Source organism: Triturus cristatus, chromosome 2_1 (genome assembly GCF_964204655.1).
Source record: "Triturus cristatus chromosome 2_1, aTriCri1.1, whole genome shotgun sequence".
Taxonomy (NCBI): Eukaryota; Metazoa; Chordata; class Amphibia; order Caudata; family Salamandridae; genus Triturus; species Triturus cristatus.
Window position 1 is genome coordinate 5,401,247 of NC_140581.1, and position 16,414 is coordinate 5,417,660.

Sequence of the window (16,414 nt, forward strand, 5' to 3'; positions counted from 1 at the left end):
ACATTTAAGTAACAAAAATCGCTGCCTTCTAGCTCCTCTGACAATATGTATGTACTACAGTTTCTATGCACTAGAAATGCAATTCATTTTTAAAGATTTTCTTTCACCTCGATCAGTGAGCATTAAGTGGTGAATGCTGTACAGTTAGGCACTTTACCTTATTTCTGCTGGTTTGATAACTTTGACAAGGTGCAATGTAGCAAGGTACTTCCATTTGCCCATCCCAGCACACATTCATACCCACAAGTCCTCCCCCCGGCTGCACGAGACCCCCCCCCCTGGCTGCACGAGTCCCCCCCCCCCCTGGCTGCACGAGTCCCCCCCCCCCCCCCCTGGCTGCACGAGTCCCCCCTCTGGCTGCACGAGTCCCTCCCCCGGCCGCCTGAGTCCTTTCCCCGGCCGCGTGAGTCCTCTCACTCCCCCCGTCAATCTAACAATGGCGCTGTGAATCCTCCCGGGCAAACAGAATCCTCTCCTAGATCTCACTCATCTCCTGACACTTTTATTAGCTCCCCACGCAAGTTACTTTAATCCGCCAAATTTGGTGTAAATCCGTTCAGCGGTTTAGGCTGTAGCGGTGTCTAAAGTTCCAATGGGAAAATGAATGGGGGAAAACACGTTGTGGGATCTACTTTTTTCTCGATACTCACTTGACGGATCATCCCAAAACTTTCCATGCACACACTAGACAAAAAAGAGCACTTTTTGGAAAGTTTCGTGGAGATTCGTCAAACGGCTCCCAACTTAGTACCGACACAAAAAATGCATTTCCTAGGACAACACGTTCCTAACTATAATATATATTCACTGAAAAAAACATTGTTTTTAGAGACGTTATAGTTATAAATTAGCATTTTTAAAAAATTCACAGAAAAAACCATAGGTTTCTGGGGTGTTATAGTTAGCTGGCCATTTCACTTCTACAAAACAATAGAAATTCCTCCGTTATAGTTAGTTCTGCTAACTATAACTCGCGCACCCACAATGCACTGCTGATGATGTCACATATTGCATCATTCATGACATGGTCAGTGACATCACTGATGACATCTCAAATGACATCACTGATGACATCATCCAGTGAATGTGGTTTAGTTTGAAATTTAAATATGTATTATATATATACCAATCTGTATTGAAGATTGAGTGGATATATAACTGTCTGGAAGGAGGATTTAGTAGCTGTCTGACTGTCTGTTTGAGTAATTAAAAGTGTCTCACTTAATACATGGATTAGTAACTAAACTATGTGAATGTGTGCATCACTGTCTCTGTTGTTGTATAACATGCTGCATCAGTTGGTCACTAACTACATGAGTGTGTATATCAGTTATTGATTAGTTGGGTGAGTATTTGTATGGGACACTGAGTTTGTGTGTGGTAGGATGGGGTGTGTGTAACTATGCATAGATGTGTGAATGGTTGATTGACTAGGTGTATAGGTTTAAGAGTGCACGTGGAAACAGTTGTTTGGGTGACTGAGGGTATTTATTTGTGTGTTGGTGAGCGAATATATGTTTTAGTTGTACATCTTCAACTAAGTAAAACAATAAAAGGCATTGTATGTGAGAGTTGGTGAATATAAATATGTGTAAGAGTCAGTGATTGAGAGAGTAACTATATGAATGATTGTATAATTGTAATGGTGATTTTTTTAACATATTAACTATGAATAACTATGTGTTTGAATAAATGAGGTGTAGTTGGATAATTGTGTAAGTGAGTAAATGTAAGTGTGATTCATTTTTGTAAGTAGAATGACTGCATAACCGACTAAGATGACTGCTGATGTGTTAATGTCTATATATGTGTATAAGTGCATTTGATAGTGTTATATTAATTAGTGACTGCATGTATAAATGATTCTGTTGTTGAATGGGGAGTTGTGTGTGTAGACTTAGGAATCAGTGAGTGGGTATGTAGTAACTGGTATTGGTGTGTCAATGGTTTCAAATATGGTACTCTGTATTTTACAGTGAGTGATGAAAGGTTATACTAGTGTAAGATGAGGTGTATCAGATTGTCACGTGGATGATGTCATCAGTAGTGTCATTTGAGATGTCATAAGTGATGTCACTGACCATGTCATGAATGATGCAATATGTGACATCATCAGCAGTGCATTGCGGGCGCGCGAGTTATAGTTAGCAAAACTAACTATAACGGAGGAATTTCTATGGTTTTGTACGAGTGAAATGGCCATCTAACTAGAACACCCCTGAAACCTATGGTTTTTTCTGTACATTTTTTAAACTGCTAATTTCTAACTATAACGTCTCTGAAACCTATGGTTTTTTGAGTGAATTCCAGAGCTTTTTTAAATGCTAATTTCTAACTATAACGTCTCTGAAACCTATGGTTTTTTTCAGTGAATTTGAAAGATTTTTTAAATGCTAATTTTTAAGTGTGATAGTAGTTATACCTATTTTTTTTTGTACTGATTGTCTACAGTTTTTTAACTGTTTATTTATAAATACTTTATTCATTAAATAACATTATATATTTTTCTGAAAATTGCAAAAAAAAATTAAAAAACATTCAAACTGAAATATTGATTACTTTTTTGTTTTTATTTTTTATTTTAATATTTTTTTTATTTTCTTAAAAAAAGTGTTTCCAATTTTTTTTTGGGAGTTGCGCTCTCAAAGCGTACACATCACAGTGGGTGCGCTGATTCTAGCCGCCATTTTAGAAAAGTTGAAGGATCCGCATACAGTGTGCGACGGCTGCATGTTTTTCAGTTACATCATATACATTTAATATTACGTGATGTGCGCGATTGGTATGCGACCAGTCCGCGACTCTTGCTCCTGTGCATTTGCGACACATGCGCATTACGGTACGAGATGCTTGCGCGGTGGCGGGTTACACGTGACGTCATATACATGCTTGGGTGCGCTACTCCCGCAAAAAAAAATTGTTACAAAATGATATGTATGTGTCTTTTATATACATATTAGGGCAAGAGATTATCTAAGATATTCATAAAAATAATATATTTGTACTTATAATAAACTTATATTATTTTTAAATATATTTTCGTGAAGTCGGGTGCATGCATCGTGAGTGCAGAGAACCAGGTCAGCAGAGCTGCTGTAGAACCAGAGAAACCAGGTCAGCAGAGCCGTTGTAGAGCCAGAGAACCAGGTCAGCAGAGCTGCTCTAGAGGCAGAGAACCAGGTCAGCAGAGCTGCTTTAGAGGGAGAGTGCCAGGTCAGCAGAGCTGCTTTGGAGCCAGAGAACCAGGTCAGCAGAGCTGCTTTAGAGCAAGAGAAACCAGGTAAGCAGAGCTGCTTTAGAGGGAGAGAACCAGGTCAGCAGAGCTGCTTTAGAGCCAGAGAAGCAGGTCAGCAGAGCTGCTCTAGAGCCAGAGAAACCAGGTCAGCAGAGCTGCATTAGAGGGAGAGAACCAGGTCAGCAGAGCTGCTCTAGAGGTAGAGAACCAGTTAGAGGGAGAGCTGCTTTAGAGGGAGAGTGCCAGGTCAGCAGAGCTGCTTTGGAGCCAGAGAACCAGGTCAGCAGAGCTGCTTTAGAGCAAGAGAAACCAGGTAAGCAGAGCTGCTCTAGATCCAGAGAACCAGGTCAGCAGAGCTGCTTTAGAGCCATAGAACCAGGTCAGCAGAGCTGCTCTAGAGCCTAAGAACCAGGTCAGCAGAGCTGCTCTAGAGCCAGAAAACCAGGTCAGTAGAGCTGCTTTAGAGGGAGAGAACCAGGTCAGCAGAGCTGCTTTAGAGCCAAGGGACCAGGTCAGCATAGCTGCTCAAGAGCCAGAGAATCAGGTCAGCAGAACTGCTCTAGAGCCATAGAACCAGGTCAGCAGAGCTGCTTTAGAGCCAGAGAACCAGGTCAGCAGAGCTGCTCTAGAGCCAGAGTACCAGGCCAGCATAGCTGCTTTAGAGCCAGAGAACCAGGTCAGCAGAGCTGCTTAAGAGCCAGAGAACTAAGTCAGCAGAGCTGCTCTAGAGACTAAGAACCAGGTCAGCAGAGCTGCTCTAGAGCCAGAGAACCAGGTCAGCAGAGCTGCTGTAGAGCCAGAGAAACCAGGTCAGCAGAGCTGCTTTAGAGGGAGAGAACCAGGTCAGCAGAGCTGCTATGGAGCCAGAGAACCAGGTCAGCAGAGCTGCTTTAGAACCATAGAACCAGGTCAGCAGAGCTGCTTTAGAGACAGAAAACCAAGTCAGCAGAGCTGCTCTAGAGCCTAAGAACCAGGTCAGCAGAGCTGCTGTAGAGCCAGAGAAACCAGGTCAGTAGAGCTGCTTTAAAGCCAGAGAACCAGGTCAGCAGACCTGATGTAGAGCCAGAGAACCAGTTCAGCAGAGCTGCTCTAGCTGACACTGACTGACTGACACTGACTGACTGACACTGACTGAATGACACTGACTGACTGACACTGATTGACTGACACTGATTGACTGACACTGATTGACTGACACTGATTGACTGACACTGATTGACTGAGCACTGACTGACTGAGCACTGACTGACTGAGCACTGACTGACTGAGCACTGACTGACTGAGCACTGACTGACTGAGCACTGACTGACACTGACTGACTGACTGACTGACACTGGCTGACTGACACTGGCTGACTGACACTGGCTGACTGACACTGGCTGACTGACACTGGCTGACTGACACTGGCTGACTGACACTGACTGACTGACACTGACTGACTGACACTGACTGACTGACACTGACTGACTGACACAGACTGACACTGACTGACTACTCTCTACTACTCACTCTCTGCTACTCTCTACTACTCACTCTACTACTCACTACTACTACCCTCTACTACTACTCTATATTACTCACTCTCTACTACTCACTCTCTACTACTCACTCTCTACTACTCACTCTACTACTCAATACTACTCACTCTACTACTCTCTACCACTCACTCTCTACTTCTCACTCTCTACTACTCTACTACTCACTCTCTACTACTCTTTATTACTCACTCTATTACTCACTCTACTACTCACTCTACTACTCACTCTACTACTCACTCTACTACTCACTCTACTACTCACTCTACTACTCACTCTACTACTCACTCTACTACTCTCTCTCTACTACTCTACTACTCACTCTCTACTACTCACTCTCTACTACTCTCTACTACTCACTCTCTACTACTCTCTACTACTCACTCTACTACTCGCTCTCTACTACTCGCTCTCTACTACTCTCTCTACTGTTCTCTACTACTCACTCTCTACTACTCACTCTCTACTACTCTCTACTACTTACTCTCCACTACTCACTCTCTACTACTCGCTCTCAACTACTCTCTACTACTCACTCTACTACTCACTCTCTACTACTCACTCTACTACTCACTCTCTACTACTTCCTGTAGGAGAGTAGGGTCTGCTTTCTATGTTCACCCCCACTTTTTGCTTTTGCTTCACTGGTTTTCGACTTAGATGTGGCTGTGGGCCTGCTAATCAGACCCACAGCCCAGCTGTTCTCTCTCTAAATTCACACTATGTACTTTAGGTACATAACCCAATTGGTAAGGATCACCTTCTAGGGCCCTGTACAGTGTACCTTAGGTACCCAGGGCATAGGTGTACCCTAGGCCTACCAGGGGCTGCAGCATGTATTATGCCACCCCTGGCCTGGCCTTCCATTATGACACAACTGGCTGATCACTCAGCTGGGGCAAGGTCGTGTAATCACCCCTTGCTTAGGTGTAGTATTCCTATACCTACCTTATATATAGACACATGGGTAACCTATCAGTCACTCCTATGGCAGGCCTTGACAATCCTGAAGGCAGAGTGCTTGGTAAGATGTGAGATGGTGCTCTAGCATGAGCTGAGCCTGTCTGCCGCTTTCGGAACCATGTCCTTCTAGCTGTTCTATGATATCGCCTACCATATACTCTTAAAGTGCCTTATAATCCTCGCGGTTATGGTAACTATGGTTTGGCTTTATCAAAACATGTTGTGTAAGGTGTCTAACACTTTGGAATACTACCCCCACACCATTTCTGGCGATGAGGATAGTATTCCTCCCTTCTAGAGGGAAAAGACATGTTGAAGACCTACTACCCGGTTAAAGTTAACCAGAGCCCCAGCATCACAAAATGGATGCTGCTGCCACAGACACAAGTCTGACCTCCTGCTGCTGGGAGTCCTTCCAGCGAGGGAGGCTTGGACAATAGGTTTCCTGCCTTGGGAGGTGCTAGCACCACCCCAGGCAGGCCTTAGTGTATTGGGGCAGGGAGGGATGAATGAAACGAGACACTGCCTGGGGCACACAAGGTGTCCCATGCATAGTCCAGTTCAAACCGGTGCTGGGGCACTCCAGCCCCAGTCCTGGCGCGAAACTGGACAAAGGGAAGGGGGTGTAACCACCCCCCTCCCTGGTCACACCCATAGGAGGGACCAAGCAGGTAACCCAGCCCCCTAGATTAGTATAAGAGTGGAAGCTGAGTCCCTAGGACTTAAGATTATCCTGATAACTGAAACTTGAACAGAAACTCTGGGCCTTCGACATTCGACTACGGAAGAAGACTGAAGAATCCCCTTTGTGGCCAAGGAGTGGCCACCCTGTGCAAACAGGCACCATCAAGCGACCTGCCGTTTGCTTTGCTCAACGTTCTACGAGGAACCGACTGCAGAGCCCGACCAGCGCCTTGACTTCCAGACTTCTCCGACCCTGATCCACATCCACAGCAAAGCTGAGATCCGTGGAGGCGACGAGAGACGTGGGACCGGCTACCTGGGAAAATTGGCTACTTGCTTCTAGCGCAGCTTCTGAGGCATCCTCGAAGTTGTGCTCTGGGGATTGAGAAGCCCCAACCCCGAGCACCATCTGCACCGAAGATCAGCCCTTTCCACCGCTGATTTGGCTCCTCCAGACTGGCCCTTGCTTCCCTGTGAAAGAGAAGCACCTCAGACCTTCCTGGTCTGCAACAGAAGCAAATCCTTCATTCTGCGTGGGTTGCGCTTGCCAAGGCTTGTTGTGTCCCAGCTCGACATCGACGCCGCCGACAGCAAGAGCCCTCGTGGGACAGCTCACCTCCTGGTTCTGGTCGTCCTCGACGCCTCCTGGTACCCGTGGCTGCTGCGACAAGCTTCACCTCTTCACCTGCATCTTCACGACATCGCCTGGTTCCTTCCCGGCTCCTGGCTGGTGACCTAGACTTTGTCCCCTCGACGACGAAACCCGACGCAAGTTCACACCTATGCACCCGCAGTCCGTGGGCTAGGTAACTTGAGTACTCCGTTGCTCACAAGGGTATTGACTATCCTAGTGTCTAGTTTCCAAGTCTCTAACTCCTAGTTCCTCCCTAAGTGTCCTAAAACTCTTAATTTCTAAATACTACTATTTCTATCGACTTTAACGCATTACGCGTGAGTGTTTCCACTCTGCACCTGAATCCCGTGGGCCTCCCACTGCCTAGCAACTGATAGGATAGTGTAGCCCCAGTGATTCCCTATGCCTAGGCCTAACATGTGTTCGTGACAGTGGTTCTTATACCACTTACTTAGTATATGGTTTGCGTGGCCCCTAGGGCCTAACTGTATCACTTACCTGTGTGACTAATGTATGCTTAAATAAGACTGTGTTATACTTACCTCGAATCTCATAAAGAGTGCTGAGGGTATTTTGACTAGAATAAATACATTCTATTTTTATAATACATCTGTTGTGGTGTCCTTTCATTTGGTATTCAAGGGATTGTAATGGTATAATAGCTGGCTTCACATGCCATACAGAGTTTAGCCTAAGACTGCTCTTGTCCATGCTACCACTAGGATAGCTGGTCTATAAGGTTGACTTTACAACCAAACACCATAAGGGTTGTTTGGACTGATACAAGGTGTACACTAGAACTAGTGACATCATATATCAGGCCAACTTCTCACACTTCCTCTCTACTAGGTCTCTACTACTCTCTACAACGCACTCTACAACTCTACTACTCACTCTCTACTACTCTCTCTCTACTACTATTTACCACTCTCTACTTCTCACTTTCTACTACTCACTCTACTACTCTCGCTCTACTACTCTCTACTAGTCACTCTACTAACTCTCTACTACTCACTCCCTACTACTCTCTACTAGTCACTCTACTACTCACTCTCTACTACTCACTCTACTACTCTCTACTACTCACTCTCTACTACTCGCTCTCTGCTACTCTCTACTACTCACTCTCTACTCTCTACCTCTCGCTCTACTACTCTCTACCTTTCTACCTCTACACCTCTATCTCTAGACCTCTCCCTCTCTCTACCTCTCTACATGCATACATCTGCACATATATATGCATATAAATGCATATGCATTTATATATGTGTAGATATCTGTACATACATATATAAACATATATATATAATCTGCATATCTATATAAATACAAATATAAATGCATGCATACATATATGCATACATATGCATGTTATGTACATGAAAGTTTGAAAAACACTAATACAAGCAAACCTAAAAAGCCACCTAATTACAAACAGAATTGCTTTAACTTAAACGAGGGCGCGACCTATTGTATTTTCAATACTTGTTTACTTTGGTTCCATCAAGAAGGCATTCAGATGTGTCACACATTTGCCATAAATTCTGAATGTTAGCACTCTAATTGCTCATTAGATCACTGTAGTAAAGCTACTGTTCACCAGGGAAGTCTGCTGCTGGTATTCAAAGTGCATGTTTCAGTCTGCATGTCAGAATTTTTTAATGAAATAGAAGAGGATTTGAGAAGTCACTCAAAATGTGCCCTAATTTTTCTTTCTGCAGCTTTAATCATACTTTATATGGCAAAATGAACCCCCTCATTTTGTTCCTTTGCAAATTAAATGTTTTAAGAGTTACCACTTTATTCCAATCAAGATGGCTTCAGGTGTGCCATACGTTTATCATAAGTAGGACTGTTAGCGCTCTAGTTGTTCTTTAGAACACTCTGGGAAGCTGCAGTAGAACACAAAGGAATCAACTGACAGTCTCTGCCCTTGTTGGATGTACATGTTTTACTGAGAATGTCAGACTTCATTCTCACATGACTGAGAAAGATAATGTGAATTTACAGGAAATATGCTCTCAGTTTAGCTTTAGCTCCGAGGCCATTCCCCCTGTTTACACCACTCTGCAAACACGCCTCCTGACACACTGCTGCCTGGAGGATGAAGTCCACTTTAGTACTGAGGTCCTCAGGACACAAGAGGATCTCTTTGCCCCACCAGCAATGCGCCAAGAGGCACATTTGTAGAGTGTTGCATAGCCTCGGACCACACTCAGCAATCCCACTGTGTGGGTCTTACTGGAGGTACCTAATGGGTTAATTGGCCCCTAAGGACCCTTATCATTCAAGGGGACTTAAACCCTCAACCCAAAATGCACCACGAGGCGTGTTTGCAGAGTGGTGCAGAGAGGGGGCGGGGCTTTGGCGAGATGCTGGCTTTTCTTTTGATATATTTAGAAGGGGGCTGTGTGGCCCCCCCCCCCCCCCCTTCTCTTAATATTTTGTGGGCCCCGGGAACCCCATCCCCCGGGGTATGGCCTTGGTTTTTCTTAGTTTTTATTATTTATACGGAAGGGGGCCATGTGGCTCCCCTTCCCTTGGCCACTTTTGCCCTGGGGAACCCATTCCCCATGGCCTGGCTTTGTTTTAAAAAATTTATATATATTTTCTCAGGAGGGGGGCTTTGTGGCCCCCCTTCTCTTGACCACTATTGGCCCCGGTGATCCCATCCCCCAGTCCTGGCCTTGTTTTTTTTTTTTTCTTTCAATATCATAGGAGGGGGCCGCGTGGCCCCCTCCCCTGTGCCACGTTTGGCCCCGGGGACGCCATCCGGTTGGCGACCGCGGGTTGAGCCCCAACGACCCTGCGGCCCCTGACGGCTCCCCTCCTCCTGCGGGAGCCAGCATTGCTTTTGGACAAAGGGAGCTACTGACATGCAGCTCCGCTTGTCAAAAAGCAATTTGCTTCACTTCATGGAAGCGAGAGCAGGTTTTCTGCTCTCGCTTCCATGAAGCAAAGCAGAGTTTGCAATGACAGGGCAGGAGCCGTGCTCCCGCCCTGTCATTGCAAACTGAAATGTCCCATGGGTGGGCACCTTGGAACGTGCTGGAGCCGGCCCTGGGGGGTGGTGGTCCCCAGGGCCATGAAGTGTTTCTGGAGGGGGTCCCGCCAGCCCCCCTCCCTTGAAGATAGCCCCGGGGAGTTGGTGGACCCCCATATTTAATTTACTGGACTGGTGGTCCCCGGGGCAGTGTGGGGGGCAGGAGCCCCCAACACTTGTTTAGTTCTATTTTAGCCCCGGGGAGGTGGTGGTCCCTGGGGCTTGGGGGGACCCATGAGGCCCCCCACCCTATTTAAATTTAAGCCCCGGAGAGGTGGTGGTCCTTGGGGCTTAGGGGGGCCCAGGAAGCCCCCCGCCCTATTTAAATTAAAGCCCCGGGAGGTGGTGGTTCCCGGGGCTGCAGGGGGGCCGCATGCCCCTGTGCTTTATCAACAAAGCCCCGGGGATGTGGTGGTCCCTGGAGCTACGGGGCCCCCCGTGGGCTCCCGCAACATAAATCAGGATTGCCCCCAGGACCTGGCCCACCCAGGGGCTTAAAACAAAGTGCGGAAGCCCGCGCGTCATTTTAAAAAAAAATTGTAAATTGGCCGGATTCTCGCACTCAACGAGAATACTGTCGAATTTTGTTTTACAAAAAAATGATTTTTTGGGGCCTGGGGATCCCTTAGGGAGTCAGGGTGTTTTTACCCTGCCCCCTTATCTTGTTTTTTAAGCGTTTTTTGACCCTTTTCCTTGTGACTCCGTTCAACCGAGTCACAAGATGGCTGCCAACACTTCTTGGTTTGGAGTGTTGTCAGCCAATCAGAATGAAGCTTGTGATCGGGAGGGTTCACTAATCCTCCTCTGCCACCGGATATCGATATTATTTATTTCTGAATTTCTTAGGAACTACTGAACGGATTTACACCAATTTTAGAAAAGGTCGCTTTCTGAACAAGGACCTACCTTTTTTCCAAATTCGGTGAATTCCGTTCAGCAGTTCGGGCTATAGCTTTGTCTAAAGTTTCCTATGGAAATTGACATGGAGAAAACGCGTTATGGGACTCCCCTTTTTTCTTGACCCAGACTTGACGAATCACCCCAAAACTTTTAAGACAGGAGCTGACCTGAGCGAACCATTAGTTTTGAAAATTTTGCGAAGATTCATCAAATGGCACCAAAGATTTGGCAAAAGAAAAAACTCTTCTTGAATAGAAACAAGGTCCTAACTATAACTACCTACTGGCGACTGCCAGTAGTTAATATATATGTTGTCAGCAGCCAGATATAATATATTTACAAATAAATATGCTTTTTTGCTCTGGACCCAGGACCAAGGCTAGGGGGTTAGTGTATTCCTACCATGCGCCCATTTTTTTGCCATTTTTGGGGACTCAGCTGAAGCTGAGTCCCATGATGGCTGCCAGCACTTCCTGGTTGAAGTGTTGGCAGCCAGTCAGAGCTCGATTCTATAACATTTTACTCCCCTATACGCAACACCACTCCACTCTTCTCCACTCCCCTCTATTCCACTCGAAAACATTCAACTCTAGTGATGATTCAGAAAGGTAAGCTTACACTTATGTAGAAGTTTACGATTGTTTACTATTCACAAATGGGCCTCATTTACAAGGAACTGAAGCATCTGCATAGTTTCCTTGCGCCAAATGTCTTTGTGCCACCATGGATGCGCTGTATTTACAATATAGTGCTCCATGGTGCATGGATTAGCAGATGTGTCAGAAATTCTGACACATCTGTTGGCGCAAGAGTGACGCATTGCTGGAGTTGCTCATGAGGTGATGACTCCAGCAATGCGCCGCAACAGATAGGTGAGTCCCATTCAAAAAGTCCTGCGTCATTCCTTATGCCTGGTGTGAACAGGCGTAGGGATTTTGACGCAGTGAAATGTTGTACATTTTACTGCGTCACTTCTACATGGCTATTTGCCTGGGAACGCCTAGCCGGCATACAATATACCTGGCACAGGTTTAATGTGATGCAGGCCTTTACAAACTGACGCATTGGACCCAATGCGTCAGTTTGTAGATATGGTGCAGTGTGGCTTACTGATTGCGCAACCTCTGCGTCAGAAACAAATGATGCAGCGGTTGCGCAAGGGGCTTGTAAATAAGCCTCAAATGTATTTTACGAGTATAATCTTTACAATTGTCGAGTCTCCGCACATAAAAAGATACAACTGTCCTATCTGTCTATGTGCCGAGATTCCACAGTCATAAAGATATTACTATCAAAAAACCTTTCTAGGGGGGCGTGGTCTCGCTATCGGTGGAGTGAGACGCGCGTTGCTGGGGCTCCGGGCCGCCGCCGGTGAAATCAGCAATTACGAGCGGTGCGGAAGCGAAAGGGGCGCCCCACTTGGGGGTGGAAGCCTGGCGGAGAGGAGGAAGCGGCTACCTGGCGGCTCGGGGGGCCCCGGAATTGCGCGGCTGAGGAGAAACGCCGTGTTGTAGAGGAGGCTCCGGCCGGAGGGAGCGTGCCCGCCATTTTGTGTGCTCCGACCCGGCGCATCGCGGAGGAGACGAGCCCTGCGCTCCTGCGGTGGGGGTCACTGGTGGAGTACCTTGGGCGGAATAGTGAGCTGTGTGATCGGCGGAGGCTGTCGGCGCCCTGATCTTCCTGCCCGGCGGGCTTGACGGCGGTGGAGACCGGGCTTCAGCGTCGGGAGGATCGCGACCGCCATTTTGAGACTGGCACCCGGAGACATATGGAGAGTCCCCGACTTCGGAACTGATGGCGCCGCAGTGGTGGTCGGCCCTGCAGAGGTACCTGGTCTGGGGCACACCGCTGCTGCTGCTTGGGGAGAGCTTTGCTGGGGAGACAGAGTCCTACCATCGCTGCATCACTGCTGCCGCTGCGGACCTTGACCCTGCGAGGGCCTGGTGAGCTACGGGGCGGCGGAGCACTGCTGCCCTTGGGGGCTTGCCGCTGGCGCTTTGCTGCCTTGGAAGGGACTAGGGGGCGACCCCTTAATGCAAGCCCTGACCCGCCTGCTAACTGAGAGTGGCCTGGGGCGGGGGCCTGAACTGCGGACCTGGGAGGGCCTGGAGCCTACCGCCTAGTCTGTCCTGGTCTTGGTCCCACGGTGCCTGGTGGGGTGAGCCGAGGATCCCTGGGGGCGCGGGAACGCAGCTACCGGCCAGAGGGGTGGTGCTGACCAAGGGCTACGCAGCGCAGATTGATCGGGGCAGGAGCCTTTCATCGACAGCGCCAGCTGAATGAGTTGGGTGGATGCCGGCAGAGGGGTGCACACCGCCGTTTTGGGACTTTGACGCACTGGTCGTGACTGAGCGAACGAGGCCCTGTGGCGGGGCTCTGTGGGAGCGGCGACTGGAGGGGGCCGCAGTCCATAAGCAGCCCTATGCCTGCCTGTACCCCAAGGCCTTCTTGCCCGCTTGCCCAGCTGCACATGCCCTGTACCACCTTAGTCTCTGATCCCCTGGCTCGGGGAGGTGAATGGACATCGGACCGGGCGTAGATACATCGGACTGGCTGGGGGCCCCTACCCATCTGACCATATCTGGAGGCGGCGGCTGGGGAGTGAGAGGGCTGACGGCTCGGGGAGATCTGGGGTCCCTGGACTCGGCCAGCTACAGTTGCCCTTGGATACTCCCGCCTCAGACATCGCAGGTAGAGAATTTCCGAGCCACTGTGACGGGCCCTCGCGGCGGCTTGTAAGGGGACGTTCTTGCTCTGCCCTCCGGTTCGGCCGAGCCGGTGGTGTGATCGCCCTTTCACCACATTGTGCGTCTAATTAACGACACTGCCGAACCATGACTCGCACTAAACCAGGAAAAGAACCTCCGGCGGCTTCCAAGGACACCACAGTTATGGATTTATGGAACAAGCCTGGTGCAGCACCGGGAGGCGCTTCGCAGTCGAGTGCTGGAAGCAGAGCCGGTGCCGGTGACGCAGTCCTTCATGGCGCAGTTTATGCAAGACCTCAAAACTGAAATTGGATCGCTTCGCACGGAAGTTCAGGCATGTGTTAAGGAGCTCCGGAGGGATGTGGGAGAGCTAGGGGACCGAGTTGACGATAAGGAGAAGACCCTGGACGCTCGCACAGAAGATCAGGAACACCTTTGCCAGCGAATTGCAACCCTGGAGGAACAGCATGTTGAGCTCCAGATTCGGCAAGAGGACTTGGAGAATAGGGGGCGCCGAAACAACATACGCATACGGGGTGTTCCGATCGGAGCGGAAGGTTCAGATGTCATGGCTTTTGTGGCGGATCTCCTCCATGAAATACGGGGAGACGACGACACCTCGCCGCCAACTCTGGACCGTGTGCATAGGGTCTCGGGAGACCTGGGCTTATCCCCGATATCCTGACACGGGTCCATTTCTTCGTCGAAAAGGAAGCCATCCTTAAAGCGGCTAGGGACAAGCCTGAAATCCTGTACAGAGACAAACTGAGGGCCCTCAACATCCGCTACCAATGGGGCCATCCCTTTGCCCTCATATTCCAATGGGAATCCAGGCGTCAGGTGCTGCGATCGTACAGAGAAGCAGCGCAGTTGCTACAGATCCCGGATTCCCCACCGGTCAGTCCCTCGCGTCGCCCTGCCGGGCCTCGAGCCCCACTCAAGCCTAGTTGGTCCAGGGTGCGCCGATCTGGGCGCCCCCTCTCTCCGGCTGCAAGCAGATTATCGTGGGACAAACAAGACATTATACAACATATCAGATCCCTGGAGGGTGGCTCGTCGCCGGCGGGATCGCAGGAGTCCGCTCCCAAATGAACTTTCTAGTAACTCAGCGATGTGCTTGCCGCAGGCCGCGGGTAGGACACGGCTCTTCGTCTGAATACCCAGCGACTGTCCTGGGTCCCAGTCCAACGCCTTCAATCCCTCACATTGGGGCGTACGTGACGCCCACTTCTCGACACTGCAACTCCATTTCTGGGGCGGTGGCCCGGAGCTGAAACCCGATGACCTGGATTTGTAGAGATGGTGATGATTGACCCCCACTCCTATTCCTGGGAGAGTGACATCTCCGGGATAGCCTGTGCCACTGTGCCTGGCCACTCCCTAGACTGGAATAGGCATTGTTGGCCATGTTGGCCGTTCCAGAGTTTCAGTTTTTTTACCCGACCTTACCCTCTCTCTTCTCTTCCTTGTCCCCTTCCAACCTCCTGGCGGGGGGGACATAGGGGCTTGTGGGGGAGCCATGCGGGGTTAGCCCCACCAGATGAACAGTGTCAATGACCACCATACCTTACTGGAAGATTGTCTCCCTCAATGTGAATGGGGCTTAACTCACCTAGCAAAAGGCGCCAAATCTGGAGATACTTATTGCAGCAGAGTCCCGATATAATTTTCCTACAGGAGACACATCTCCTCAAGTCCGATGTGGCTCGAATGGCCCACCCACGTTTCCCTCACCAGTTTTGGTCTTCAGCAGCCACCAAGACAGCAGGGGTAGCCATTTTCTGCAGGGTAGGTTTTCTACAGGGGGACACGAAGGTGTTTAGGGACACTGAGGGTCGACTTTTGAGGGTGGAGATTGTGAGAGGGCACTGCACGCTTACGCTTTGCAATATATATGCCCCCAATCAGGGTCAAGATGCCTTCCTGCGCAGGATAATAAGGGAACACCTTGAGCCGGTGAATTCAGACCTCATTGTTGGAGTTGATTTCAACTTGGTATGGGATGCGAATCTGGATCGCTGTGGGGGAGCCTTCCACGGGGTCGGGGCCATGTCTGCAACAGTGAAAAAGTCCCTTACTGCTTTAAACCTGGTGGATATTTGGCGCTACCACTCCTCGGGGCAGAGAGACTACACATATTATTCCCATGCGCATCGCTCCTATTCCCGCATCGATATTCTTTTTGTGTCCCATTCTCTGCTTAAAGATACCCTGTCGGCGTCTCACTCGAGCATTTCGGTCTCTGATCATGCACATGTGGCACTGCTACTCCACGAGCGCCTCACCCGCTCACCCCAATCGCATCGTTGGCGGTTCCCGGACCATATCCTGCGGGACCCGGTTGATTGAGAGGAAATTCAGGCAGCTATACTGGAGTATTTCGAAAATAATGATCTACCGGGGACTCCCCTCCCTCTCCTGTGGGATGCCTTCAAAGCTACGATAAGGGGCACCCTCACAGCTATAGCTGTTGCTAGGGCGCGAGAAACCCAACTCTATGAAAACAAGCTTGCGCGCGAAATTAAGACGCTGGAAAAAATGGACCAGGAGCGGCCTTTGGCGGCTCACAAGCGACGTCTAGCAGTCCTTCGGGGCCAGCTCCGTGTGCATAGAACGAATAAGGCCGAACATGCACTACTTGCGCTCCGGCAGCGCTTTTATGAAGGTGGCGATAGGGTAGGCACTGTCCTCGCAAGGCGCTTGCGTACACGG

General features: G+C 49.1%; 1 protein-coding gene across 3 annotated transcripts in view; it reads left to right on the forward strand.

Annotated features, from left to right (window-relative positions):
- Nucleotides 1-16,414, forward strand: part of INTS10 (integrator complex subunit 10) — a 457,110-nt gene that overhangs the window by 383,927 nt on the left and 56,769 nt on the right. The window lies entirely within an intron of this gene.